Genomic DNA, 27,275 nt, shown 5'->3' on the forward strand with positions numbered 1-27,275 from the left:
TTAAGTTTTAGAGGAGAATCTCCTAAGATATACTGCAGACTCCTTTCTAAGGACAAAGTAGATTTGAGGAAGATAATTATCTAGTAATCTTAGTGAAAGCTGCATACATGGTTCTTTCTCCAGATGGGTTAACATCGTGGAAAGATTTTTATCAGTCCAGTCGTGCACCACAGACTGCAGTAGCATATGTACTTGCTTGGACCCCAAGTTTAGTGATAAGTGAAATGTTAATATGTGCTTGGCAGAGCAAGCTCTTAATTTCCCTTAAAATGGAGGGGGCAGAAATGATCTCATCGGACAAGATGTCTTTGGGCTACTGCCCACTGTTAGGTATGTCCTAGACAGGGTTTATTTACTTGGTGTGGGCAGATTATTTCCCTTTCCCTCCCTAAATCTGGCCTGCAGTAACTGTTAGCAAAAGAGCTTTCCACCTCCTGTATTGCAGGAAGCGTTTGAGCTCTTGTTGAAATATGAAGCTCCCTTCCTTTATTAAAATTAAGAACCACTTTCTCACATGGCAAAGTGATAATAAAGACTGAAATTGGATCTATAACTTCATGAAAAGAAAAAGAATTTTTTTAAAGACAAATCATGCATGGTAATACCTTCATTGTTCTCTCGCTGTGTTCTTTGTATTGCTTAACTCCCTTCGAACAAAGAACCCATAACTGGAATTGTAAAAATAATCCAGGCATTTAAGTCAAAACTCAAAAGGCCCTTGGGAATCTCACGCAAAGGTGTGCCCTTGAAATGGTGGTTTATGAATTGTCTGAACAGGTTTGAACATCCTGGCCCTGAGGAAATCTATGGGAATTTTGCCGCTGACTTCAGCGGGGTCAGGATTCCACACTTGGCGCTTTGTACGCACTGCCGGGCATTGAGCAGAGCCGTCTTTCAGCCTTTGAGAAAGTCTGACTCCCTCCTCACAGGCAGGCGGGAGATTTTCTACTTGGTTGCACTTGTGAATTCTAGTTAAGGGAATTGCTTTTGGTCCCTCCATCTTTGTCACTTACTTAAACAAACATGCAAACTGGAAACATGCACTTGCTCGAGTTTCTGCGGCGAGTGCCTCCTCGAGACTCTTGTTACTGATCTAGAACTTTGATTGGGAAAGTGGCTTTAAGATGAGGTTCAGTCATGCTTAAGTGAAACCAATTGGGCAGAGAGATGAGAAATTTTATTCTTACTTGCCATTCAGATGTCTGAACCCAGCTAGTTTAAAGTATGAAGGTTCAGTCCCTGAACTTGAGCACAGATCAGTAGGGAGGCTGTAAATTGAAGCAATGAGTATTTCTTTAGCAGTTTATTGCAAAATAATGGGGTTTTGAAAATACAGGTCTATCCAGGGTCAAAGTCACTGGGAAAGAAAGGTACTTCAATAAACAATGAGGGAATTAGTCAGAAATTTGCATGCAGACTCAGATAACCAGGGCCCTTTAAAACCCACTTGAACGTAGATTGAGCCCTGCTGAGGAGGAGGCAGAGCCACAGGACCCCTCCCAGCCCCTCCCATTACAGTAACTCTGGTCAGATGTCTCATCCCTGCCAGGGTATTTGAGCAAATCAGTGGTTTGTCTGGCTCTGATTATTGTGAACATGGACATTATCTTCCTCTGTCATGTCACAGTCCAGGGAGAGGACGGTGAGTTACCAGAGTTGGAGGGAATTTCCCTGTGTCCCCTGTCTTCCCCACTCATGGTGCAGTGGCCAGTGACATCATCTGTTGCTTAACAACTGCTGTTGGTGAAATGGGCTCTGTATTTAATGAAAAACAAACCTCAAAGAAACCATATTCCCCAGAACCATGATCTAGGGTGCCCAAGAAAATCGGCACACTTTAGTTGCCTCATCCTAGTTCTCCATCAAGAGGAAAAAGTTAAGGAACAATTACTAGAGAAAACTTCCTAAGCTTTCAGCAGAGCAGACTGTTGTTCATGCAGAGTAACTCCACAAAGCTCAACAACCTGGTTTATAGCAAACTTGTTTTTAATTAGTGCTAGAAAAAATAGGTCTGAAACGTGAGCTGTGTGTCACTCGTGTTGCTCTCAGTAGTTGGGAAGCTACATCCCAGGTATATCACAAGAGCTTCTTTAGACTTCCCTGCCACCGGGGATCGCAGAAATGTTGCAGTGGCAGAAAGATTGGCTGTGACTTTTCCATGTTTAGCTGTAATGGAACGTGAAAAAGCTTGAAAATTTCTTGAAGTTGTCTGGAGAGGCCTGGCTGTTGTGTCAGCTGGAGTATATTGGCTGAAAGCTGCTAAAGAGAGGGACATTTCTTAGAATAGTTTGCAATAAGTAACAATCACACCCCAGTATGTACAATTAGAGAACATTAGAAGTAAATGGTTAATTTTTCCCTACTTTTCTTGCCCAAAAAAGAATGTGTTGTTCTCACTTAGCTGCATCTTGAGGGCTTTCCTTAATGATCCATCTCCTTCTGTCCAGTATGGAAAGAAAAACAAAAGAGTTAGAGACCTTCCTTTGTCTCCATGTGATTTTAATCTCATTCATTCATTCCTAATCATTTTGAAGGATTATAAAAGCAAAACCTGTTAAATCTTGGTTCTTACTTCTTTTCTTTCTCTCCCAAACATCACCATTTGTTCTGTTATCATGTTGCATTTCTTTACCCATGAATCAGCTGCCTTTTTATTTTTGCTCTCTATAACAAAAGTCGGGCGGGGAGGGAGGGAGGGGGCGATGGGAGCGTTGCTTCCTTTGATTCGTTCGATGCACAAGTGTTCCTTGGCCTTTCATACCCAGGAGTGGATGCGGCTCTTGAACAAATTGGACCTACTTGTTTGCTGGCCTAGGCCATCTTGTTATCCAGCCAGCTGTGTTTTGATCTTGGAGGGCCATTTGAAGATTAAATTGAGACATCTTTTGTTACTATTAAGTGCAGTAATTAAATCAGCTCAGTGTTATTTAAGTGTGGAAAATGTCGCTTTGCTGGCCCATGGGTGTCTGAAGTTGCCATTAGACAGCTGTGTTGCTTCCAGTGCTAATGATGAAGAGGTAGGAGAAAAGAGCCAAGTGCTCTCTAAATAATTTTCAACTCTTTCTGGGTTATGCTGGATCCCCTCCCCACCTTTTTGTGCGATGTTTCTTCTCCATCTCTCCTCAATTCATGAAGAACAAGGTTTTTGAGAGGGAACTCGAGCTTTGTCGGGCAGAGAGCTGGCAGCGAGTGCCCAGTCCTGAGCGGAGGGGTGGAACGCTGCGGGTGAAACGCGCTGAGTTCTCTGGATGGCAGCTCCTGCCCCATCTCTGAGTTTGCAGTTGTTGGCTCTGTGAACAGCAGAGGCTGACCTAGCAGGGTGGATCTAATAAATGAGCATAGTTGGCTGCCTCCCCTCCTTCCTCTGTGGTGGGAGTCTGCCAGTCAGGTCAAGCACGGCGAGTACATTTGTTCCCATGAGGGTCATTGTAATACAGTTTGCTGGTGCAAACTGGCCTGACTGTGAAGTGGTGGCACCTGGGAGATGTGAACTCTGGCTCAGGCCAGGGCTGCTATCATTCAGAGGTCACCTGGGGCTTACTGGGGCAAGTCAGTTGCCCTTCCCCAGCCCCCTTTGCCTGCTGTTTGCTGAGCAGATCGCTTTGAGAGAAGTGGCTGGAGGTGATGATTGGCAGCAGGGAGCGGAGCAGACAGACGCTGGAAGAGAAAGTGAGATCCTCAGTGGGAAAGGCAGTTCTTCGGAGGTCGAGTATGTTTTAATGCTGGGTTAAGTTGCACAGCAGTATTGGCTCATTGCTACTGGCAGCACTGATCACTTGAGCGTTGCCTTACCCTTCCCATGGTGCCCTGTAGAACCCTGTCTTACCTCCTGTGTGCAGCTGAACGTTCTCCTTGCTGCTCCTGCAGAGAAACCCAGCAGCTCTCACTCCTTAACAGAGGAGCAGCCGCCAGGCTCAGCCACAGCCCGTTCTGCTGCCTGTGCCCACCGAGGCAGAGTGTGCTGCTCCCAGCCTTCCTCCTCCTGAGCTCCCAGCCTTCCTCCTCCCGAGCTCCCAGCCTTCCTCCTCCTGAGCTCCCAGCCTTCCTCCTCCTGAGCTCCCAGCCTTCCTCCTCCTGAGCTCCCAGCCTTCCCCATCCTGAGCTCCCAGCCTTCCTCCTCCTGAGCTCCCAGCCTTCCTCCTCCCGAGCTCCCAGCCTTCCCCATCCCGAGCTCCCAGCCTTCCTCCTCCCGAGCTCCCAGCCTTCCTCCTCCTGAGCTCCCAGCCTTCCCCATCCCGAGCTCCCAGCCTTCCCCATCCCGAGCTCCCAGCCTTCCCCATCCTGAGCTCCCAGCCTTCCTCCTCCAAAACTCCCAGCCTTCCCCATCCCGAGCTCCCAGCCTTCCTCCTCCTGAGCTCCCAGCCTTCCTCCTCCTGAGCTCCCAGCCTTCCCCATCCTGAGCTCCCAGCCTTCCTCCTCCTGAGCTCCCAGCCTTCCTCCTCCCGAGCTCCCAGCCTTCCCCATCCTGAGCTCCCAGCCTTCCCCATCCCGAGTTCCTCGTTAGCCTGTCCTCCCAGATGCGCCCAGCTCTGCTCTCCCATCCCCAGTAATTGCCCAGCAACATCTATTTGCATTGCTTTCTACGCCGCCGTGTTTTATGGAGGGGGAAGTGTGTTTGCACTTCAGGAGTGTTTCTGAGCTGTGGCAAGGGCAGAAGAATGGCAGATGGGTGGGGATGAGAGAATCGGGAGCGTGATGAATCTGTTTTCTTACCTTGTTTAAAATTGCCTGTTAAAATTCAGCAGCCGCACCTCCGATCAGCCTAATGGTGTCTGCCATGTTGCGAATACACAGTCATTAGTTGGTCCAATTCATGCATGCTGAGGTAGGAGGGTGATGTGAATGCAAAGGAGCTGGAGAGAATGGGAGCTGGGGGGGCAGGGGAAGGAGGGGGAGAAGCTTGGTAATACAGTGACAATGAAACATACGGTAGTCACACTGGAAAACTTTCTCCTTCATTAGCAGGGATCTGTTGAGTTTCTGCTCACATTAGGGTAATTAACACAAGTACAGATTGTTGAACATCTGTGCAGTTTAACTATATGGCCGGTTCCCAGGCTTTAAACAGGGCTGTGAGGAGCCAAATGCAAAGCAGTATGAAAAGCCCACACACTATTCATTTTACTGAAATTAGCATTTCTGGATGAAAGCTGATGTTGCACGTCGGCTATAAATTTTCTCTGGTCTGTTGCCAGGTTGGCTAATGATCTGAGGTTAGTGTTTGTTAAAAAAATTTTAAAATTTGTTACTTTTAATATTCTGGAGGGGAAGTTTCTTAAAAGGCAAAACAAAAAGCAAGCAAAACAAAGCATATGGGTATATTATATGTAATGTTCTTCTAATCTTTTTCCATTGGAAACTCAGGAAGGAATTGCTGGTTCAGCCTCTCTCAGAGGCTCTTGGCTCCATGAAACTATCAAGGGTTTTTTAGTATTTCGGACCAAACTGCAGTTTTAATTTTCTAGTCTTGTAAAAGCCTGGGAGGCTCTGCTTACTGTGTGTTGTAGATATGAGCAGTGTAAATGAAATGCAGAATTCTGTCTGCAGGATGGTGACTGCACAGGTGTTTCTTCTCCACACATCACCGTATTTATGGATAGTCTTCTGCAGTGCTTATCCCAGAGAAGTGTTGTGTTTGCATCTCAAAGTTTCCTCCTTGCTCCCCTTTTTGACCTTGCCCAGCTGAGAGCACAGATTTTTTCCACAGGTGGAATTAAGTGTTCAAGGCCAGGCTGGGTGGGGCTTTGAACAGTGTGGTCCAGTGGAAGATGTCCCTGCTCATGGCAAAGGGGTTGGAACTCAATGGGCTTTCAAGTCCCTTCCAACCCAAACCATTCTATGCTTCTGTGAGTTGCTGTGAGGTGGACAGCCCTTATAGCTGGGACAAGAATTAGTGTGCCATGTGTGCCAGGAAATTTGGTCTCAATGGAGCAGACTTTCATGTGTGAAGATAAAAAGCCTACCAATGTGCATAAAAAGAATAATCCTCATTAGCACTATTTTGTCCCTGCTGTTTTCACTAAGTAAAAGTTTCTGTTCATAGTGGAGGTTTTTTTTAATGTAATCCCTGTGGGCTGATGTGAACAGAGCTGACCTTTGAAACACTATTGAAATTTTAAAATGTTTGTATATTTTTTTGTTTAATTGGGAAAGTAAGGGGTTTGGTGTCTTGGAGGAAGTGTTATTCTTACCACGATTGAGTGATTTGATCCTTCAGTTCACCCTCAGCTCCTGCTCTGTAATGGCTTATGCTCCAGCCCAGAATTCAGTTTGGCATCACTTGAGATTGTTGTTGAAGTTGTTGCTGTTGCACTCACCAGCTCCTCAAAAGTCTTCTGGCAAGCATCAGAAACTGTCAGAGCTTCATATTCTTTGTGACTAAAAAACCTTCTGGGACCAAAATCCAGTCTTCAGATTCAGTCCTGCAGATGTCTCAGCCTCCAGGAGCTCCATCACCCTCATCCCTGTAATTCAGCCTCATAAATGGTTTGTCACTGAAGGATCTCTTTCTGGGATGAAAGTGCCCACACAAGACAGACTTGCTGGATCATACAAAACTCTGCAAGTTTGGTTAAAATATGATTTTATTTCTGAAGCACTAATTTAGTTAATCTAGTCCAAAATGAAATTTAGTCTGGCCTTCTTACTTTTGTAACAGCTTTTCAGGTAATTATGTGTGTCTATGTGCACACAGGTGCACACTAGTTTAGTTAGGAAGAGAAAAACTGAGTGAAATGTTTAGCTACATTAGACTTACCTTCTCCACAAAGGAAGTCAGAAAGTGGCATGTTGCTTGGTCACAAGAGCTGGGAGAGCATCATCTGAGGGTGACAGAGGGCATTGGCCCTTTCAAAGCAGGGTTGCAGTGAACTGAGCTTTGAGATTTCCTCTGTGGTGGTCTTGCCAAGAGGGTCCTGACTCCTTGGATAAGAAGTAATCGTTCAAAACTAAATTGGAACGAAAAAAGTATCCTTGCTATTACTGTTTGGTTTTTTTCCAGGACTCAATAATAGGGTTGACTTTGACTACTGGTAAATTGTGTGACTGAAGTGGATGTTCAGTCTTAACCATGGTTAACATCTGTGCTCCCTAGATTTGTACCCTCTGTATCCCTGCTTGGATTTTATTTTGTTTCATTCAAGGAAAACCAAGCTCTATGCAAGAGAGTCATGCTCAGAAAAAAAACCCAAAGAATATTTCTGTTAAAATAAACAGACAGATCTGGATTATTTTCACTGTTGGGCGGATCTACCTCACCTATTTGGGTATGTGGAACTGACCATGAAATTAAGGGGCTTTTGTATCTGTAGATAGACAGCCAGAATTTTAACAAAATATTTCTTTATTCGTTCCATTTCAGCCCTGTTTTTTGAGAATATTTCCCACAAACTGGACTTAAAATGCCAGAAAATGGCAATGGATCCAGAGAAGTGGTTTTGTGATTTTGGTAGAAAGCATAACTGCAGCTGGTGAAACGTGTGTGTCAGCCTTCAGTTAAACAGCTATATCTGAATATATGTGTAATGGTTTTTCTAGCAGAATTTTCCAGTGTGTACTGGAATGCACTGAGAAACTTGAGAGCATCGTTTTGAAGGCCTCTCCAAGTTTCCTTGGAATTGTCACTTCATGTATCACTAGGCCGGCTTCCGTGAAGCAGCAAGTTCTCTTGTTCTCCTGCTTTGAGCAGGCAGATGTATTTATTTAGATACCTAAAATAACTCAGAGAGCTTGACACTGTTGTTTGGGCAGGCTGCACATCCTCAGCCACCTCTCAGACCTTTATCAGACTCCAAACCAAGCGTGTCTTGCTAACTCTGCAGTTGCGTGGTTGGAATTATCTCCATTGTGTAGATGGGAACGCTGAAACAGATTGGAAATTACTTGCCCCAGGCCATCTAATGCTGACAATAGACCACACAGTCCCTCAGCCTCTTTTTGTGCCAAAACCATTCTCTTGTGTCTGCATATGGAAAAAACAGAGTAGATCGAGCGGAGAGCGGTATTTGTTGTGATAACAATGTGCATTGGGTCCCACAAGGCCACGGGACAGTGATGGATACACCGCTGTGAAGTTAAAATCACCCAGAGATGTGCAGGAGGAAGGGCTGGAGCGGTCTTTGGGCAGGGGAGCAGGCAGGAGGTGCAGCCAGCAGCGGGTCCGGCAGCCCCCGCGCCAGCAGCGCATTTGCATTCTCCTGTCAGGGAGCTGGAAGCTGCCACCGAGCAGTTTATACTCAGCCTGTGCTGGCCTTGAATTATGCATGACCAATTTATCATGCCCCCAGCTGAAAAACTAATTGTGTCCCTGGGATATATTTACTAGAAATTGTAGTTTGCTGTGCTGGGGTCCCCGGAGTGTCCGGCAGAGCAAACGACTGGGAAGTCGGAGCATGTTCAGAACAGGACTCCTGGCTCTACTGCAGCCCCCGTGCTGTTGATAGATTTTTCACTTCGATTGCCTTTCCAAGGGTTTTCCCCCTCCTTCCTATTTTTTTACACTGCATTACACTTAATCGGGCTGCAGGAGTCCTTCCAGTAGTCTCCAGTATTAAAAAGCACACGATGTGCCTGTAAAAAGGCAGTTTATTCAGGAAATGCCAGCCAGCTTGGGGGAAGGGGGCTGCTTTCTTCTGTGTGAGGTTTTACTCTTTTTTTTAATAAGCACAGTGTGGCTTCATATAATGTCTCCAATTACTGTGAACGTCCCCTCCCTCTCCAGGTCTGGTGATGAGATTCCCTAATTACTGTCATTTGAGCAAGAGGTTGAGGAGGAGAGGATTTCTTTTCCTCACACAGAGCTTGTGGGGTGGGCTGAAGCTTGCAAACTCTATTACCACCAGGTCTGTTGGAGGAACACACAATGTCCCAAATGGAGTTTTTCAGTGCTGAAGTGACAACTGCCAAACCTTTATCAGGCTGTAAACCCTCTCGTGAGGTTGTACTAAATCATAAAGATCATCAGTGGGGGCGAGGTTTGAAAGGGAAGGAGGCAGTTCACTGATAAATTAATCACCAAGTTCAGTCTGTCCTCCCCCACTTGTCACAGAAGGAGGATGTCAAGGAGTTAATCACACTAAAGGAGTCAACAGTAACAAGTCTCAGAGGCAGAGGAGCCCTCTGGAATCTCTTGTTCCCTTTCTGTTCTCCTCCTTGTCTGATCTCGTACATTTCCGCCTGAGCCGAGGAGCCGCATCTCCAAGGTCATCAGGAGCTGTGCCAGCTCTGTCTGCATGGCTTCACTGCTGGCAGCACAGGCACATGAGTCAAGGCCTGCTGTTCAGAGAGGCTGGGAGACCACAAGCCAGGGCTTAGGAGAGGATTGCTCTCCCTCCAGGGGCAGGAGCCTTTCTTCTGACCGTGCCAAGATGGACTGTGCGCTCCATGGCCAGGCCAGGCTCTCCCACTGCTTTGATGGGATTTAGTGCATGTCCTTGTGGGAACCGAGCTGCAGGGAGTGTGAACTGGGCTGGGACAAAGGTGCTGGCAGAGGTGCTTTCTTAAGTAATTTTAAGATTTATGAAGTAGTTTATGCAAACTGTTTGTAGCAAGGGTGTTGGATGGGAAGCTGAAAGAAGTGAAGGTGGATTTACGTAGTTTCTGAGTGTCACAGATCTGGATCAGCTTGTAAACATTCAAAAGCTCTTTACAGCTTACCTCTTTGTAGTTCCCCAAATGTGTATTCATCATCAGTTCCCCAGAAAGATCTGGAGAAAAGATTTGTTCAGGTGACTACGCGTCTTGCTGTGGAAAAAGTAGAGCGGATCTGCCATGTGATGAAACCATGCTCCTCTTCACTGAAATATGTGATACAACCAGCATAAAAGCATCTGAAGCTTGTAAGATCATTTCACAGGGAAGGTATAAACAGGTTTGTCCCTGTATGCTTCCAACCAAAGCAAAACCACTACAGAGTTCAAGGCTGGCATGGACTGCCAAATCAGGACTACCCATATTGTATCTCCTCAAACCCTGGTGAATGAGAAGCAGTCATGAGTCGAGAGATGTCCTTGCAGATCCCACACCCTGAGGTTGCCTTGCTCCCTCGAAGCTGCTGATTTCCAAACAACAGTGGGCTGGTCATGGAGCTGAGTGGTTCAATGGGTCTGTGCAGAGGGACAAAGGAAATTCCTGAGCTGAGCTGTACAATGTTTGTTCCAGTCCATTTTTCTGGAGGATGTTGTAGAACTTATGAAATTACTGTGCTTTCTGAACAGTGGGGAGAGCACAAGACAGACAGACTGGAGACCATTTTGATGTAGCAGCATCAAAACTGGTATGTACTGGTATGGAAAAGGTAGGGTAGTAGACAAGCATATCACAGCATCTTTTGCTAGTTTGGTTTTTTTTTTTAGCTGCAGCAACCCAGTGTCTGGATGCTTCTGCCCTTTCATCATTCAGAATGAAACACATTAGTGAATCCAGGTTATGTTCCTTTTGCTGGTGGTTCTTATTAGCTTGTTAATGATTTTGCTAGGTTTTAAGTGCCTACAAATGTGAGTTCACGGATAACTTGAGTTCAGGGCAGCCATCCTTGGCACAGTGTCCTGATTCTTCCTATGAAAATCTTCCATGTTTTGTTCTATTCCAGCCCCTGTTAACTTGTCATTATAAATAGGGGGAAAAAAACCCATTGGCACTGTGTCACTTTATGGATATTGCTCTTCCCTGAACCTGCCTTTTCTGCTCTTTCCAAGGGAGCTTCTCTGGCAATTCACAGTTTCTGATTTGCTGTAATGGGGTTTTTTTCCTCAGTTTTTTTATTCAGGCACTTTTGGCTTTGCTGCTTTTTGTCAGTCTGTTGCTGTGCTGTGTTCAAGTTGCCAGAGCTGTTTGGTTTTCTCCCGTTCCCTTTGCTGTGGCTGCAGTGGGATGAGAAGCTCCCAGGGTTGCTGGGGAGGGTCAGGTGCAGAGGAACCCACAAACAAGCCATGGCAGCAGCTCAGAAGATGCAAAAAGGTGGTGAAATTGGGGTAAAATAGAAGTCAGTGACTGTTTTATAACAGGCTACATGACACAGACTGTCACTCCCCTCACTCACATTCTTCTCACCCAGAGGTCCTGTCCTCAATCCTTTTCTTCCTCCTCCTCTTTCCTTCCTGTAGCTAGGATACACTGCAGTGTCAGTTTTCATTTAGTCCTGTGCCTGAAGTTATGTAAATAGAGAAAAGCAAGTAGTGATCAGCAAAGAGAGATGTGATTTTAAGAAGGGGATCTTGTTTTATTCACGCTGAAGTGTTGAGGGGAATTACACTAACATCAGCTACAACTTAAACATAGCACTTTGCTACCACAGTTTCAAATAAGTGTGAACTTAACTAAAACACCATTCTAGCTTGGGAATTTCTGGAGGGGTTGGATGGAGCCCCATGTTCTGAGCATTTTTAAAGTGTCACCATGTTTCTCCCACTCAGGAACGAGAAGTAATAAAAATAGATGGAGGAAAGGGGCAATGCCTTTTTCTCATAGTACAACCATGGAAGCATCTCTGGAGACATGTGCACATACAGTGGCACATCCACATCCCTGGCTTAGGGAGCTGTGGAGGAATTCTGAGGCGGGGGGAGGGTGGCAGGGAGAGTGGGAGAATAAACCTTGCCGCTCTAAGAAATCCTGAAAATGTCCATCAGAAACGCAGCGAGTATTCGGAGGCTGCTGGAAGCGTTCCAGTATCGGAGTCTTTGTCTCCATCCATCAGAGGCACTGCAATCTTTGTGCCCCCAGCTTCAAACAAGGGCTTCACGCTGTCCTTGCAATCTGCCTTTATGCAGCGGAGTGTGGAGGCTTCTAATTATGAGGCCGAGCGGCGCGGCGGGTGGGGAGCCGTGCTGCGCCCCACAGCCGCGCACCTGATTATCCGTTGCTGAGGTCGTTAGAAGGGTTACTCCTGAGTTTAAGCCTGCTCTGCAAGACCCCTAATTATATGCTGCTCTGCAAGTTGCATTAAAAAGAAATTGTTGAAAAGACAAAGGACAGAATAACATTTCCTCCCTCGTCTTCCCCTCGCTCCCCCCACCGCCCCGCGGCACACACAGACACACTCCCCCACCTCTCCCTGCTGGGCCCAGAGCTACTTCTCACGCTTGAGTTGGTGCAAGCTCTGATAAAGCCATTGAAAGATGCAGCAGGGAGACAGAGCGCTCCCAGGGACAGAGGGAAGCAGAAGAGGAAGCCGAAGTAAAATGACCCCCTCCCAGGTAGATACAGCCAGGCGCTGCTTGCTGAAGGAGTTGTCCCACAGAGCAGAATTAGAGAAGAGATTAACCGTCCTTTATTGTTTTGTTTCACTTCCTAGGGAGCAATGTAATGTGGTTTCTTCCATGGTGAAAAACCTGCTTCATCTGGAGCTCCAGGAAGCCTGAATCACTACAGATAAGGCATTCAAAGTGCAGTATCCCTTGCACATGCTGCCAGTTCTCATTTTAATCTCCCCAGACATCAAAAAAATTAAAATGTAAAATTCTAAGCTATGCAGTTGAGTGACATGAAGGCTGCATTCGCTGCAGTGCAATTTGCAAATCTGGGACATGCACACATGTGTCCATTCCTGTCAGAGATAACGGGTTTATGTGTGCTTTCCATGAGCCCATGAAGTGTACCACTAGCAGAGATAGAGAATTGAATGGGTTCTTCATTGCCACATGTCTGGACTGCTAATGAAACTAAGCCCAGGTTGATAACAGTAGCACTAAATATTTCCAGCACTTCCTGGTGCAAGGGTAACATTTTCAATTTATGGTGGAGATTATTACAGGGGTATCTGCAGTACCAAGGGCAATGGTTTTTTTCAAGATTGCAATTTCAGGGGTAGGTGTTTTTATTACTCCCTGCGTTCTAGTTACACATGAAAGCCTAAGTGGCGGACCAGGATTTCACCACACTAGGTTCTGTACCTATGTGGTGGGGAAAGAAAGGATTCTGTGCTGCAGATCTGGATCTTCTGAGCTGTGGCTATGAAATTTTTTCATTGCTTCTGTAGCTGTAGAGAAACTCATATTTGAACAGGAATTTCAAAGTCAAAATGTCAAGGTTTGAGTCACTTCCGCAGTGGAGTACCTTGCCGACTCTGTCGTGTTGTACTGTGCTCTAATCTGTGAGCTTTAAACCTTGCTTGGTCTCTTGGATATCTCAGCAGCAGTGCTCCATTGTATGCTCCTTGTTTCTTACTAGTTTGGCTTCATTTCATTCTGGTGCAGAGCACTGGATTCACTGCCCACCCAAGGCACTAACAGCAGGGGAGCTCCTGCCCCTCCTGTCTCGTGAGACACTTCGTTTTTTTCCCTGCCCATGTTCTCATGCATTCACTTTGTGTGGTGAGGAGGGTCTCTGCAGCAGTCTCTGGGGCTCTGGTTTGCATGGCTGAAGGGAGCAGAGGTGCAGCCACACTGGCAGCACAACATGTTATTCCTGTGCAGTTGCTGGCATTCCCTCCAAAGCTCTGGCTCAGGCACCAGGGAAGGGTTGAATGAGCTGCTCCTGGTCACCATGTGCTCACCTGCATCACTCCCTCCAAGGCAAGATCCCAAACCTCTGAAGGATCACTTCTTTGTGTTTAATGTGAACTCAAAAGCCTCTCTCTGTGTACAATGTGAAATAAACCCAAACCCTGAATATGATAACCCCATTTTCTCTGCATCAGCTTGACGTACCTCTTTTGCTCTCTCATGCCCTTCTTTTCACCATTGCCTCTTGAAACATTTCTTAGGTGTGGTTATTGTGGGGCATCACTCCTGGCTACCTACCCAACAGTAGGGTGAAGATGGCCCTTATCCCACCTGCAGTTTTATATGGCTTTTATGTTTTGGCAAGATGGTACAACAAGGATACCAGCTCCCTAAAGTTACTCTAGAGAGCAAAATCTTTGTTTCAAACAATATTTGGAGATCTTCAAGTCATGACTCTTATTTTCATCACATCTGTGCCTTAAGATCAAAATCTCTTTGATTTAAAAATGTCATTTCATTTGGGCTGGAGGTGTAACCTTGTCTTCTGGCCAGGTGCAGGAGTGCTGGTACTTGTTTAGTAGCTGTGGTACTTTCTTTGTCCTGCATACTCTCCAGTGAGTCTCTCATCAGCTGTTTGGTTTTTGTTCTGTGGTATCTCCCCGCTTTAAAAGGTGCAAAGAGCGATCACAGTGTTTTCATGCATGGTTTGTCATTTCTTCAGCCCCAAAGTCCCCAGAGTCTGCAAGTTGAGTCATTTTTCTACTGCCAGAGTTGTGCAAGAGGTTTGCCTTGGGAGACAGCAGAGAGTCTTGAGGCTTCAGCCATACATTGTTGAACAGTCTCCAGAGTAAGTGTCAGTTTGAAGTAAAAGAGCTTGAAATCTAGAAGCAGGGAAGATAAAAATGAATGTGATTATAGCGCTTTTCAAACCTCATACATAGGCAAGCTAATGAAGCAGGCAGGATGTTCAGCCATAGGTCCCTTAACTCGTGTTTGTGACTATAACCCATGCTCATGGCATGAGCCACTGCTGCCTTTGGAACACAGCACTCTGACCTCTGTCTGCCAAGGAGGGGTAGAAGAAACACTTGAGCCATGACACCTTTAATGTGATCATTTTTCCTGTCTCAGAATCAAAATGTCTAAATTCTTACCTGTCATCTCAGATGTCTGACTCTGGCTCAGAGGCCACCTAGAAATGAACTCAGACAAGCCAGATATGGCTTACCCCCTCTAGACTGGGGAAGGATAGCTTTGTATTTTTTCTATTTTACCATGCTTTTCTTTCCCTTGTGTGAAAATGGTTTTGGGAAACAGATAAGCACTGGCTGAGATCAAGTATATGCTTGTACTAGTGGAGATGAACAAAGAGTGCTTTGATAGAGCTGTATTTCTTTATTAATTACTTCCCTGTTACAAAGACTGGATCTCCTGGCTGTAGCCCAGGTAGATGTGAAATATCCACCACAAAATGCTGCAGTAGCAATGCAAAAGAAAGATGCTTGGGTTTATATGAGACAGTGATAAAACGGGCCCATGAAAACACATGTGCCAAGCTGATGCAGGCCCTGGCCCTACAGCTGGTGTTGATACGTGGTGGCCTTGCACACCAGAAGGATTTGCTGCCATGAATTATGATTCCAGTTCCACCCTGGGCTCCTTCACTTCTGCAGAGAAGAACTGAATACTTTACAGTGGCTGCTGCAGATTTATGTTAGGATGTGTTTGTGGCAATTGTCTATATCCACTTCAGTTTGTGGCCTGGTGAAGTGTATTGACAGAATCTGGTCTTCAAAGATTTGGAGAGATCAGGAAGCAAAGGAAGGGATACAGATGAGTCAATGAATGCTGGCAATTATCTAAATTTCAATGGAGTGCCTTAGCTGGGACTTTCTGAACAGTTGTGCATTTTTCTGTTTGAAAAACTCAAGACAAATCTCACCCACTCTTGTACAGCTAAATAAAATGTTTATATTTGAAGTAAGGGATGAGCAGGTGGGGAGAATGTGACTTCTTTCGTGCCAACCCTGAGCCTTAGTGTAATAGAAAGTGTAAAGTCATAGAGTCAGTGGTCATGATTCAGAGTCAAAAGGTTACAGGGTGAAAAAGAAGTGAATAAAAATAGAGTTCCTTATTTAGGCCTTCTAAGTAGTTGAGCTTTCTGTCTGGCCAGCTGCCATAGCCTTAGGACTGTAGCAGCCCTCTGTATGGACAGCTTTCTTTCCTAACATTTCATTCCTCAGTTTATCCCTTCCACTCTTTAGGATTGATACTAGGCAAATATGTTTTAAAAACATTGTCAGTGGCCACTGCTCTCACCTCATCTTCACCAGAACTTGTGCTGTGGCTGCAACTGGTGGAGCTGGGGTGAGCAGGAAGCTGGGATGGATCAGTTCAGCAGAGGTTAATGCACTGGTGTGCCACAAGAGCCCCCTATTAAAGCTGAACCTTGCAAAGATGTCTGAAAACCAGCAGAGTGGGTGGCTGGAAGATTAACTCTGCACAGGGACACTTTGGAGAGCAGAGAGCCACAATAGCCATTTCAGTGCCAGCTTTGTCCCAGCTGCCAGAAGGGACTTTGTCAGGGGAGTCCTTTACCATGGCACTGCTCCCCCAGCTGCTGGAACAATTGCTTGAGACCACTTGCAGTCAGCATGATTAAAGCAGCCTTCAGGCAGCTTTATTTTACATGGGCAGCTGTCCAGGTCCAAGGATTGGCTCTGCCTGGAAGGATGGAGAAGGAAGTTTGCCATGTTGTACCTTTCTTCTGTCTGTGCTAAGGGTCAGGCCTGGCTTTGTGGTTGATCTGTAGTCATCCCATGTTGAGTCCATTGAACGCTCCCAGTACCTCTAGGTATTGACTGATCTGACAGGACAGACTTCTTTTCCTTTGTACATAATGGTGCCATTTAATTGAATTACTTACCTAATCTATTGCTAGATGAACTGGGATTTTAGCTGTATGAATTTACAATACAAACCAGGAGCACCCTTAGAACTTAAACCTCTTTCTCTCAAACTGGGTTGCAGCTGTTCAATCCATTTGCAAACCATAAGTAATGCAACTGCTGATAACACAGTTATCAGTGTCGGGATTGAACGGCAGGAACCAAGCAAGGCTTCTTGCTCAAGCTTTGGTTTCTTCCTTAGACCAGGTAGAGCCTTTCCTTTGCCTTTGTGTTTTTAAAAATGGGAGCTAGGAGGTATGCTTACCAAAATGGATTTTTGTCCCAATGGGAATAACCCTCTTTTGCTTTCCTCTGCTTTTTATATGTGAGTATGTAAATATATGTAAATGTATACAGGGGCTTGGATTTACCCTCTTCTTCTCCCCCTCCCATGTATAATGTATGTGTTAAACACGTAATCATTAATCAACTTTGTGGGGAGTGGAGACAAGAAGGGCTCTTTGGTGATAGATGTATACTCGTGACTGTGCTTGTATGCGTGTTTATTAGGCAGCACAGTGCTATCAAAAGAAACTCCAGGTCCCCAAGGATAAGAAACAGCACAGGGAACAAATGAAGAGGCAAAAAAAAAAAAATCCAACCCCTCTTACTGTAAAACCCTCTGTCTTCTACCATCTGTCTCCTTTTTTGGAGTGAAATAAACTGGGGAGAGAGCTTTGAATAAGGTGCTTATTTGTAATGCACTGAAACACTCTTGTAGAACAGAGGCAAAGTTATGGTTAATGTTGCCTCTGATGGCTGGGAGTGTTGGAGGCAGGATGACATTATTTCTTTTGTCTGTACATGCTGGAAGTGGTTTAGAGAAAAAAAGCCTTCAGGATATCATGCACAAGCACAACTATTTCTGAGGTTTTAATATCATGTTTGATGTTATGGAAGGCACAAATTAAAGGTGGTCATTGCCCTGAAGTATTCATAATAAAGACAACAAAACCCACAGTGGTTCTTTGTGAGTACCCAGCTCAGAACATGCTTCAGGCTGCTCTCTGTTGCTGGAGGAGGACTTGGGGCTCTGGAATTACGTGTCTAGAGATTAAGGCAGAGGTACAGGGATTGACTTCTTTGCATTACTTGCATACAGCAGTAAGTCTTGGGACCTGAAAGCTTTGGGCTGGATGTCGAAAACTAAATGTTTCCTTGGTTGTGCTAGAGGGGAGCTTAGACTGGTAGAATTGTGCTTATGGTCTTGCACAAAACTGTGTTGTGCAAAATGATAAAGTTGCAACAGACCTGTTTGGGGAAAAAACTAAAAATCCAAACTCCTTAGGTGCCTTAGATTATTTTTTGCTGTTCTTATTTAGCTTGTGCTTACAAGTGCCTATTTTGAGAAATACCTAGTCAAATAGGTATTTTAAATGAGCTTAAAAAGTGGCTTTGTCTCACTGTGTGTAGAACTGCTGCACCTTTTGCTTTGTGTTCTTGCAGAGCTGGGCAGGAGACACCCAGGTGTGACTGGAGGTGCTGAGGAAGCAGCAGTCCCAGCTCCACCAGCCATCTGCTCCGAGGCCAGGAGCCCGCACCAGCCCAGGCACAGGGGAAGGGCTCACGAGTGTGTTCATGGGGAGCAGCAGCAGTGAGACCAGGAGGCAAATGGGAAAGCAAAATTCCATTTTCTGCGGTCTGCTCAATGTAGAGAGGCTGATGGATTGGCTGCAGGATGCCAGATTTGTCAAGGTGTATCTGGTATTGTTTTAGCAAAGGAAAAAGAACAATAAAATCCTAGGAAGGTTATACTCAAGAACAGATACATATATTTGTTTTGCACTAAGCTAGGCTATGTTTATGATAACATACCTTCATCCATTCTGGCTATTTTTCTTTATTTTTTGTGTATTTCCTCGTCCTATATGCCAGTCAGCACTTCCAAATTGTTTTAGAGATAAGCTAAAAGCCACAGAAATTCAGAATTTTCCTAAACTGTTGACTGTTCAGGTCTGCATTTTTGTTTTTGGCGGTCTTTCCACCATTTTATTTTTCACAGAAGGAATAAACAAGGCATTGGTTTAGGAAAGTGCTTCAGCTGTAGTGAGATTGAGCACATACATGGAGCTAAGCATTTGATCAAGTGCCTTTCTGAATGCACTTTCTAGAAAATTGATGTCCCTTCCACTGCTCTTGCTAAGCTAATCGGGAGATGCTGAGGTCTGATCAGAGCCTTTTGTGCATTTTCAAGATAGTGTCTCTGGAGGATCATTACACACATCCCTCTGCAGAGACTACAAGGAGATTGTCACCAGGAAAGTGTTAGTCACTGTGTATTAACATGCAGGATTATTCTGCCTCTTTCTTCACTGTAAGCTTTTCATCTCCTTACTAAGCAGGCACAGTCATGTCAGGGCTAAAATCACAAAGGTTTCTTACAATGCTCTGTTTGTGCTTCCAGTTCAGAAATAAACTCTGGTGAAATGAGCTGTTAGCTGTTGTGGGACTTGGGAAGAGAGGCAGGGAAAGGGCAGTGGCTTCAGCCTGTCCTGCCACAAGGAGTCTGAAGGGAGATGAGCCAGGACCAAGGCCCAGGAGCCCAGTGCTCAGCTCCTGGAGGTGCAGGTGTCTGGGGGTAAATGACCTGACGGCTGAGTGGAGTTGTGGATGCCTTGGCCAACGAGCAGGTGGTCAGCCAAAGAGAGGTCGAGTACAGCTTGCTCTCCTGTTCCTTCCAAAAGCATCTCCCCTGCAAAGCTGGTGGTTGAACACGCAGCAGTGATGTTCCTCCTCCAGCTGGACAGCTTTCCTGCCCAGAGCCATGGCCATGCCTGCAGCAACAAGGCAAGCCATGTCTGTGAGCATGCTGGAAACCCTCCAGCCGGCAGCTGAGCATGACAAGCATTAATCAGCCACTGAAAGAACATTTCCCCCTCAGACATCACCGTGAAGGGAGAAGAGCAAAGCCAGATCAGTGGTGCTCTGCATATTCACAGGTCCATGAGCAAACACAGTACTGAGAGTTTTAAAACACAAACAGACAGACATCTATCGCTCGCCGCAGGCAAATGAAATTTATGGGTGAAATTGTACCGGTATATATGGAAAATTAACCTAGTAATTGCCCTGCAATTATGCCTCATCAAAGCAACTGCTGTTAGATGGCGTGTCCTGCTACACCACCTTCCCAGTACAAGTCATGCATCTACACTTACAGCTTTCCATCCTTCTTGAGAACCACCAGACTCCAAATGGAGCGGAACTATGTTTTTGTTGGAAAAAGCTGGTTACTGATACAAACTAGTTACTGGAGATGGTTCTTATAGTTTATGTGTGAGGAAACGGCCTGTTTTTGTGGTCAGCAGTTGGCATGGTATGCATTTGACTGCTTTAATAGTTTTTGCAACCCCACCCAAATACTCTCTGTAGTTCAAAAGAAATAAATTTGGAAGAGCTGCTTGGGTGTAGCTGATCACATATTCACCCTATTAGCTTCAGCTGGCCTGTAGAGTTCCTATACCCAGGACATTGAGAACACAGAGCTTTTGGAAATAAAACTAGCTGTTCCCTATGTCAGATCAGTTCATGTCTGTACAGTTGGTTTCTCGACTGGAATTGCCAGTAACATCATTGGCAAAGGCTCTGAAGGACATTTTTTGTCCATTTAGGTTTGGGGGATTTTTTTGTTTTGTCTCTCTGATAGTATTCATCAAGGAAAAATTGCAAAGAAAACAGTCAAAGGAAAGTCAAGAGTACATTCATTGTACAAGAAGGAAAAGATTATAGCAGGGAGGCATAATGTATTGGAAGTGAAAGCCTGTTCCCATCTATTGGGGATTTTCTCAAGATTGTGAATGTACACGTCTACTAGAAGAATGGGGAAAGAAGGGCTGACACTTTGTGGGGTTCAGACAAAAGAATATAGATCCTTTTCCCTTCACATCAAGTGGTCCATGGAAATTAAATTGTCCTCTCAATGCAGGGGGGAGTTCCTGTCCAGAATGGATCACAGCATGGTGGTGACTGTAAAGAGGTTTTCTCTTCTACTACCCCACTCCACAGGGCATTTGCTTGAAGAGCATAATTAGGATGTGCATCTGGAAAAACACACCGCCAGACAGAGATACTGTAACACACTGGAACTCAAGTGCATTTTAGTCTGCTGCAGATGATAGAAAAACTGAGATGAGCATCATAAACTAACTTCCCATGAACTTCCTCTCATCATTTCTTCACATACTTTGGTTTATTCACATACAGACCTCTTTCTGTCATGGAGAAGGTTGGGTTATTTAAATGCCATGAAAGAAATTTGATTTAAGAGGAAGTTTGAAAAAGAGAATGAAGGCCTGGAAAGCTTGTCATGCTTTGGACAGAGGGCACAAAGAGCCTGGGTAACTGTTGGCCCAGGGTTTAGAGTGTGGCTGTTGGTGCCACAGCTGGTTTCTCTGGGCTGGGAGGTGCTGAAGGGAGTTTGTTGTTGGCCAAGTTAATCTTAGATTGCAGGGGGTGGTGAGATGCAGGAACTGAGAGTCTTTTAGGATTTTTGGAGACAAGGATGAGAAGATTGTTTGTGAAAGCAACTGGAATGGGGCATGGAAAAATCCAGGAAGGCTGTTTTACCCACGGGTGAAACTCTCTCTTTGGTTTGGACCATAGCCAGCGGCACAGAGTAGCAGAAACTTTTGAATTCATCCATCTGCTGCTTGGCCAGTCCTCGCTGGAGGCTCAAATGGAGCTGCCTGTTCTGGAACCATTTTAGCTCGAATCAGCTCCCAGAAGACGGTTGTTAATAACTCATGTCTCACCAGCCCTCTCCTCCTTCTCTCCGCTCCCTAAACACTGGGCTGGGACACTGCAGGAGCTCGGGCTCTCCTGGGCAGGCCAGCAGCAAGGTGACAGGCTGAGGTCATCTGCTAAAGCCATCGGCGTCCTGCAGAGCAGCCACAGGTCAGAGCACAGCTCAGCACTGCGCTCACTTTCTGCCTGCTTTAATGCTTTCAACAGGGCTGTGCATTCAGCAGTTATTTGTATAAGCGTTCTCCAGGCATTTGAAAAAGACTTCTGTTTTCCAGAGAAGAGGAGGAAAGGGGCCTGAAGGAGCTACGTGGGGCAGAGTAGGGGAGAGCGATAGGGGGGCAGCCAAAATAGAGGGGTTTGGCTGAGCTCATGTGGGGATGGCTGTGGGCAGACACAGTGCTGCACATAGACTTGATAGGGCTCCCCCACACCTGGTATTAAATCAGAGAAAAGCCTTCCACCTTCTGGTGCTGGGAGTTATGCTTTTTAGAGCTGAGTTCGACAGTTGTTATTGCAATTTTGTGGTGCTCTTTTGATTTACAGCTGTTTTTACGACCATTGAGGCAGCCACAAATCGAGGAAATCTCATAAAACAGAGAGTAAACGTCTCCTTCACAACCCAGGCAGAGTTTTGGCATCCGTGCTTATTCCATAGAGCAGGATGTGTAAACAATATTGTGTCCCCTGAGTGGCTGATATCAGTACAGTTAAGTGGTAACAGCTTGAAAAATGCATTTCTCATCTATTGGTGGTAAAACTCAAAATGGGCCCCCAGGCTAAAGTAAATTGGTGACATTTTGCAGTAGAAAGGGGGGGGAAAAAGGGGGGGAAAAAAAAGAGGGGCAGCAGTTGGAAATGCAGAGCCCCAGCTTTGAAAGCAGTGGGACTGGAGCCAAAGTTGGATTTATCTGCATTATTGCAGTATGGAAATAAATGGATCCACCACACTTGTTGCAAAGCGTATCTAATTGGAGAAGACAGATTATATGTTGGCTGCAAATGGGAGACTGCCCCATTCACCACCTTCTTATACAGAAGATGAGGTCAGTTATTGCCTTATTTAGTCAAGGTACAACAATGAGAGCTTCTTTCTTGACTTACTGTATAGCACAGGAGAAAAGCTTGGTGACCCTTTGCTGTGGAAAGTAGGCGAGTGCACTTCACTGCCCTTGAATGAGTGAGGGATAGGAAGCCAGATGCTTTGCAGATGTGAACCATAGGCTTCCTTCCATATTTTTTCCTCTGCAGCCTCCATTTGTAGGGAAATTTATATGCTATTCTTTTTTAAGGTGTTCCTAATCCCTTCTGTTGGGTCTTTAAATGCATGCCTTCTGTGGTGGGTGAGGGTGTCCCACCAGTGGGAACAGAGCTGTGGGGAACAGGCACTCCAACAGAGACTTTTTTCCCCTAAAATGTAGAAACACAAGACCTGAGACAGAGGGAGAAGGGTTGATGGGCAGACTTGATAATGAAGTTAAAAGAGTTAAAAGTTAATCTAATAAACACCAGAGAGACAGCTTCTAGAATTTCACCATGTTTTGGGATTACCGCATTCGCATTGTTTACCTAATGAATATTTGATACTTCCTTCATGTATAGAGTTGCTGTTACGTGATGGGGGTGACAGGAGGTGGTGCCATCCTGCAGCTTCTCCATCTGATTACCCAGGGTCTGCTGAACATAACGAGAGGGGGTCCGGTCCAGCTCAAATTAATCTGGTGTCTGTTGGCGGAGGAGAAGTATGAGAAGACCTTGGGCAGCTGTCTGCTTCACAGAGCCTGGCAGGGAGTTCTCAAATAAAAAAGCTGTCGTTCCTTTCCTGGACTCATACTCAGCATCTACTTGCCCAGTTCTAATTAACCTAATGGATAGTGTTAAAACTGGGCATCTGCAAGGGTTTGTAGACCAAAAATCCAGGTGGTTCGGGAAATAGTTTCCTCATTGGATCAACAGAGGAGGAGAAGGCAGATGATCATTCATTTTTGTTTGATTTTGCTTTCCGGTGCTGTTTGAAAAGAGCTAGTTTGAAGATGTTGAGTTAGGTGGTGGCAGCCCTCTATTTCTGCAATTTCCATGGGCAAAATGGGAATGGCCATTCCCCAAGATCATGTACACACCAGGCGCTGTTGGTGGTAAAGCTGCACTGAATGGCACTTTTATCCAAAGGTTATTTGTTAAATTCTTTACTGATGTGTTAATAGAAAGCACTGGACAGGAGGTGGTTGCAGTGTTTGCTTATGAATGTCTTCATGCTGGTAACATTTTAATTAAAATTTTACCTTCTGGATAATGTGCATGGGAATCTCAGCTTCCATACATATTAGGCTTCCAAGGAAAAATCCAGCTGTGTGTCGTGGTCTCAAGGATTAAACTTGAATACTTAAATTTAGAAATGAATGTTGACAAAAGTAGACAGATGTCCAAATCGGTTTCCTTTAAATATAATTTAGAAGTTGTATTAGATTTTAAATCTTTTTAGTGTGAGTCCCCTTGGTTTTTATAATTATTTTGCACTGTCCTACCACAAGCACGAAGCTGGAGGGCTACAGAGGGTACTAGCACTGAAGCAGAGGAGAGCAATCCCTGAGCCACAGTCCACAAGAAGAGGTAAATCTCCTAAATCTCTGTGCTCTTACAGCAGCTGAGGTGCTCAGAGGAGGCAGGGCCAGCACTGCTCCAGTACGGCACACATGACTGTAATATTCATCTTGTAATAAGAATCTCTCCTACACATAATTCTGCTGGGATTGAAAATTTCCCAGTAAACCTCTTAGCAAGGCTGCTGAATTAAAAAGAGGAGATACTTCTTAGGTGGTGAAGCCTGCCTGAATCACACGATCTCTGCAGGAGCTGCCAGTGCTCCTGGGCACATCCTAACTCTGCTTGTCAGGTGCTGGTGGGCCAGTGGCCCCATCCAGGAGCTCTGAGTCTCATGGGATTTGCCTTGGCATTCATTATGAACACATCCAGCATCCATAGCTCTGAGCTGAAGCCAGGGATGTGCTTTGTGTCCAAACTGAGTAATCTTCTGCATGAAAGGGGAGCCCAGTTCAGCAGCCCCATCCTCCTGGGCTGCACAGCTGTGCAAGGAGTGGACCTGGGAAAGAACGGTGCTTTTGTGCAGCACAGTTATGTGTTTAACATAATAAATGTTTATTGTCCTCTGGAGCAAAGGAGCAATAGGCTAAATTATAGCCCGGGGAGGGAAAGCTAGAATCATGAGGTATAGGCTGTTAATTATCTCTTTTTTTTTTAGCTGTCATAATGTACTGGCGTTTGCCTGCAGCTCCCCCCCTCCCACTGCTCCATTACCTCCACCACCACTATCTCTAAAATATCTGCTTCCCCTATCACTGGGCCCTCCTCCTCTCTGGCCTCCTGCTCTTTCATTTGTAAGGCATCTCTGGCCTCCTGAGAGATTTGTGACTTCTCTCCCAGCAGCCGCTTACGGTGATAAAGGCCCTCAGACTGCCTCTCTCTGATTAATCAGCCCTCGTGCAGCCTCGATAGGGTGTTAATTTGTAAACTCAGTGGACAGGCAACTGTGATAAGCCTCTGCAGCTGCTGTGTGTCTGCCGGGGGGATGGGCAGATAAGGCTTCAGCCCTGGGATGCAGCCAAGAAATATTTTGGAGCAGTGAATTAGAAACAACAACAACAAAAGAGCCTTCTGCAGAGGCACTCCTTTGAGGTTGCTGTGGGTAAGACTGCAAGTTTCAATGGCAGCAGACAAGGGCTGCCGTGCTGATAAGCTCCCTGACCCCCCAGGACCAGGAAAGGACCACGTCAGGATTGCATCCTCAGCTGGGAAATTCTGTCAGAGGGATGTCTGTGTGTCACATGCCGTGGTCTGGGCCAGGAGAACAACGAGATTTCTGTGCCTCATGCACTCACCTGCAGTTAACCTGATGCTTTTCAGAGAATTTGATGCTGGTTTGTCAGGGATGTCTGGCATGACATGTCACCTGCAAGAAACGCTGTCCGGAGCAACATCAGTGTCAAATTATTTTTGAGCACCCTTAAATGTTTGCTCTGTGATATGGTTCACAACATGAAATTCTGTAGAGTCCACTACGTATCCAGCATATGGATTGAAAAGAATACAGCATTTTCCCTAGAGAGCAGACCATGCTGAGTGGTCTGAGAACAGAGAGTGGTGCTCTCAGAAATAGCAAAGCTGGGGGTTAAGGTCTAGAACACCCAGGCAGATTGGAGCAGGCTGTAGTGATGACAGGCATGCATTCTGTTTGTCTGCTCAAGGAGGTTATGTTGAGTGTTTCTGGTGTTCTCATGCAATTTTCCCTTTTTTATTGATTTGATTATGTTTTCTTCCAAAATTGAAAGGAGGAGATATTTCTCTGAACTTTTATCAGTGCTTTGGTTTTGCTGAATCCTAATAATCCTGCCATTGCTGGCCTCCCTAATTGTTCTAATATTATCTGACAACATGGAACAGATGATGGAAGCAGTTCCTTCCCTGTCTGCCAATGCAGGTTGTTATTCAGTTCATTTCTGAGCTGCAGCAATCCTCAGACAGACAGTGACCTTTTTATGAAATCAAATGTCTTGCAAAACCCTCTTGGTCTCTGAGCTGTGATTTATAGCCATTTGTGTTGGAGAAAGCTGCAGGTGGGATTTGGGTGACACATAATTGGTTAAAAGATAAAATAAAATGAAGGTTGCCCTGCTGGTACAGTGATGGCAGGAGCTACAGGAATGAATTGCTTGGCAGTGCAGAGCCTGGCCCTCCTCCTCCCGCCCTCCTCCATCGCTTGCCAAGTCCTGTCTGGCAGGCCATTACAATGATAAATGCAGGTAGCTGGCAAAGACCACAGCTGAGAGTTTGTTCTAGCATGCCAAACCCTGCTTGGCATTCCCAGTTGGTGCCAGCATTTGCACTCTTACTCAGTTTGACGGAAACCAGGACATGAGGTGTGAATTTATGTCCGCATCCTTCCAGGAGAGAGTTGGGATAATGAAATGCCAAGGCAGCCCTGGGAGCAGCAGAGTAATTTGGTAGGTACCAAACAACAGTCTGCCACCTGTCATTCGCAGCACAGTCCCTGCTCTCCCCCATCACTCTTCCTACAGTGCAGCCTTTGAATTATAAGAAGTTTTAGATAGTTCTGCAAAGAGCACTCGCTGTTCCCTTTGATTTAGTGCAAATAAAAAGCCATATCCCCGCCAAATAGATGGGCTGACTAGATAGGATCAAGCTGTAATGACAATAGTACAAACTGCTATAGCTGTGTTACACAGCATTCCCAACCTTTCCTACCTGAAGGTAGGTTTTCTCTTTTGTTTGTAGCAAAAAATAAATCAGTAATCAAATCTGTGCTTGCCTAAGTGAGTGTCTAGGCAATGAAAAAATTTTGAATGTGGAAGTATAGGCTGAAAAGTCTGTTTTGGGAGGGGGTCAGCTCTGAGAAAGGCATGAGGGCTCTGATGTTTGAGATGTTTTAAACCACACAAAGCCCTTTTCTCGGTGTATCATGGAGAACTGTTTCCCTGACTGTGGTGTGTATCAGTTGCCTTTAACACAGACACATCACTGCCTCCTACTTACACTGAGCTGCAGCCTCATCCAGTGGCACGGGGAGAAGACTCTGGACATTGATAGAACACCCAGGAGCATATGAACATGTGTTATGGGGAAATCACTGCTGATTAGAGTGGAAAATAGCAGGAGTGTAAAGCAGAAAAATCTAAAGGTAGATTTGGTCGTGGTTGGGGAGCTGAGGTTTGAAGGAGGAAGATTCTGAGATAAGGACCAAGTGCTTCCTAATTTAAGTTAGGACACACAGGCACACTAACATTAAGCAAGTATTTTGGCTGTTTTTAATAAGGGACAGCTGGAAATTTTCTTCCCTCATTGGTGTCTCTGAAAATGGCTGAGGAACCATCTACAGCTGTCTGAGGAGCCTTGGTGAGTTCCAGGAACTCCCCAGCTTCCTCCCTTCTCCTCCCTCACTAAATTTTTTTTCAGTACATGTATTTATTTATTTATTGGATTTGAGCTGGGAAGGAGAGGGAGTTTGATCTTTTCCTTTGGGAGACAGCAACTGCTCAGAGGAAGATGAATCATAAAGCATCACTAATGGAGGGGATGGGAAGGGGAGATCTCTGGGCTGCAGCCAGTCCCA

General features: G+C 45.5%; 1 protein-coding gene and 1 long non-coding RNA gene across 44 annotated transcripts in view; one reads left to right on the forward strand and one right to left on the reverse strand.

Annotated features, from left to right (window-relative positions):
- FBRSL1 (fibrosin like 1) overlaps positions 1–27,275 on the forward strand; it is a 502,421-nt gene that overhangs the window by 413,845 nt on the left and 61,301 nt on the right. The window lies entirely within an intron of this gene.
- LOC111936501 (uncharacterized) lies at positions 7,325–11,868 on the reverse strand. Its single transcript, XR_002868201.2, has 2 exons — positions 11,592–11,868; positions 7,325–11,143 (listed from the first exon to the last, which is right to left on the reverse strand). It is a non-coding gene; the product is annotated as an uncharacterized LOC111936501 (long non-coding RNA).

This window comes from Cyanistes caeruleus, chromosome 18 (assembly GCF_971803275.1).
Source record: "Cyanistes caeruleus chromosome 18, bCyaCae1.hap1.1, whole genome shotgun sequence".
NCBI classification, from domain to species: domain Eukaryota; kingdom Metazoa; phylum Chordata; class Aves; order Passeriformes; family Paridae; genus Cyanistes; species Cyanistes caeruleus.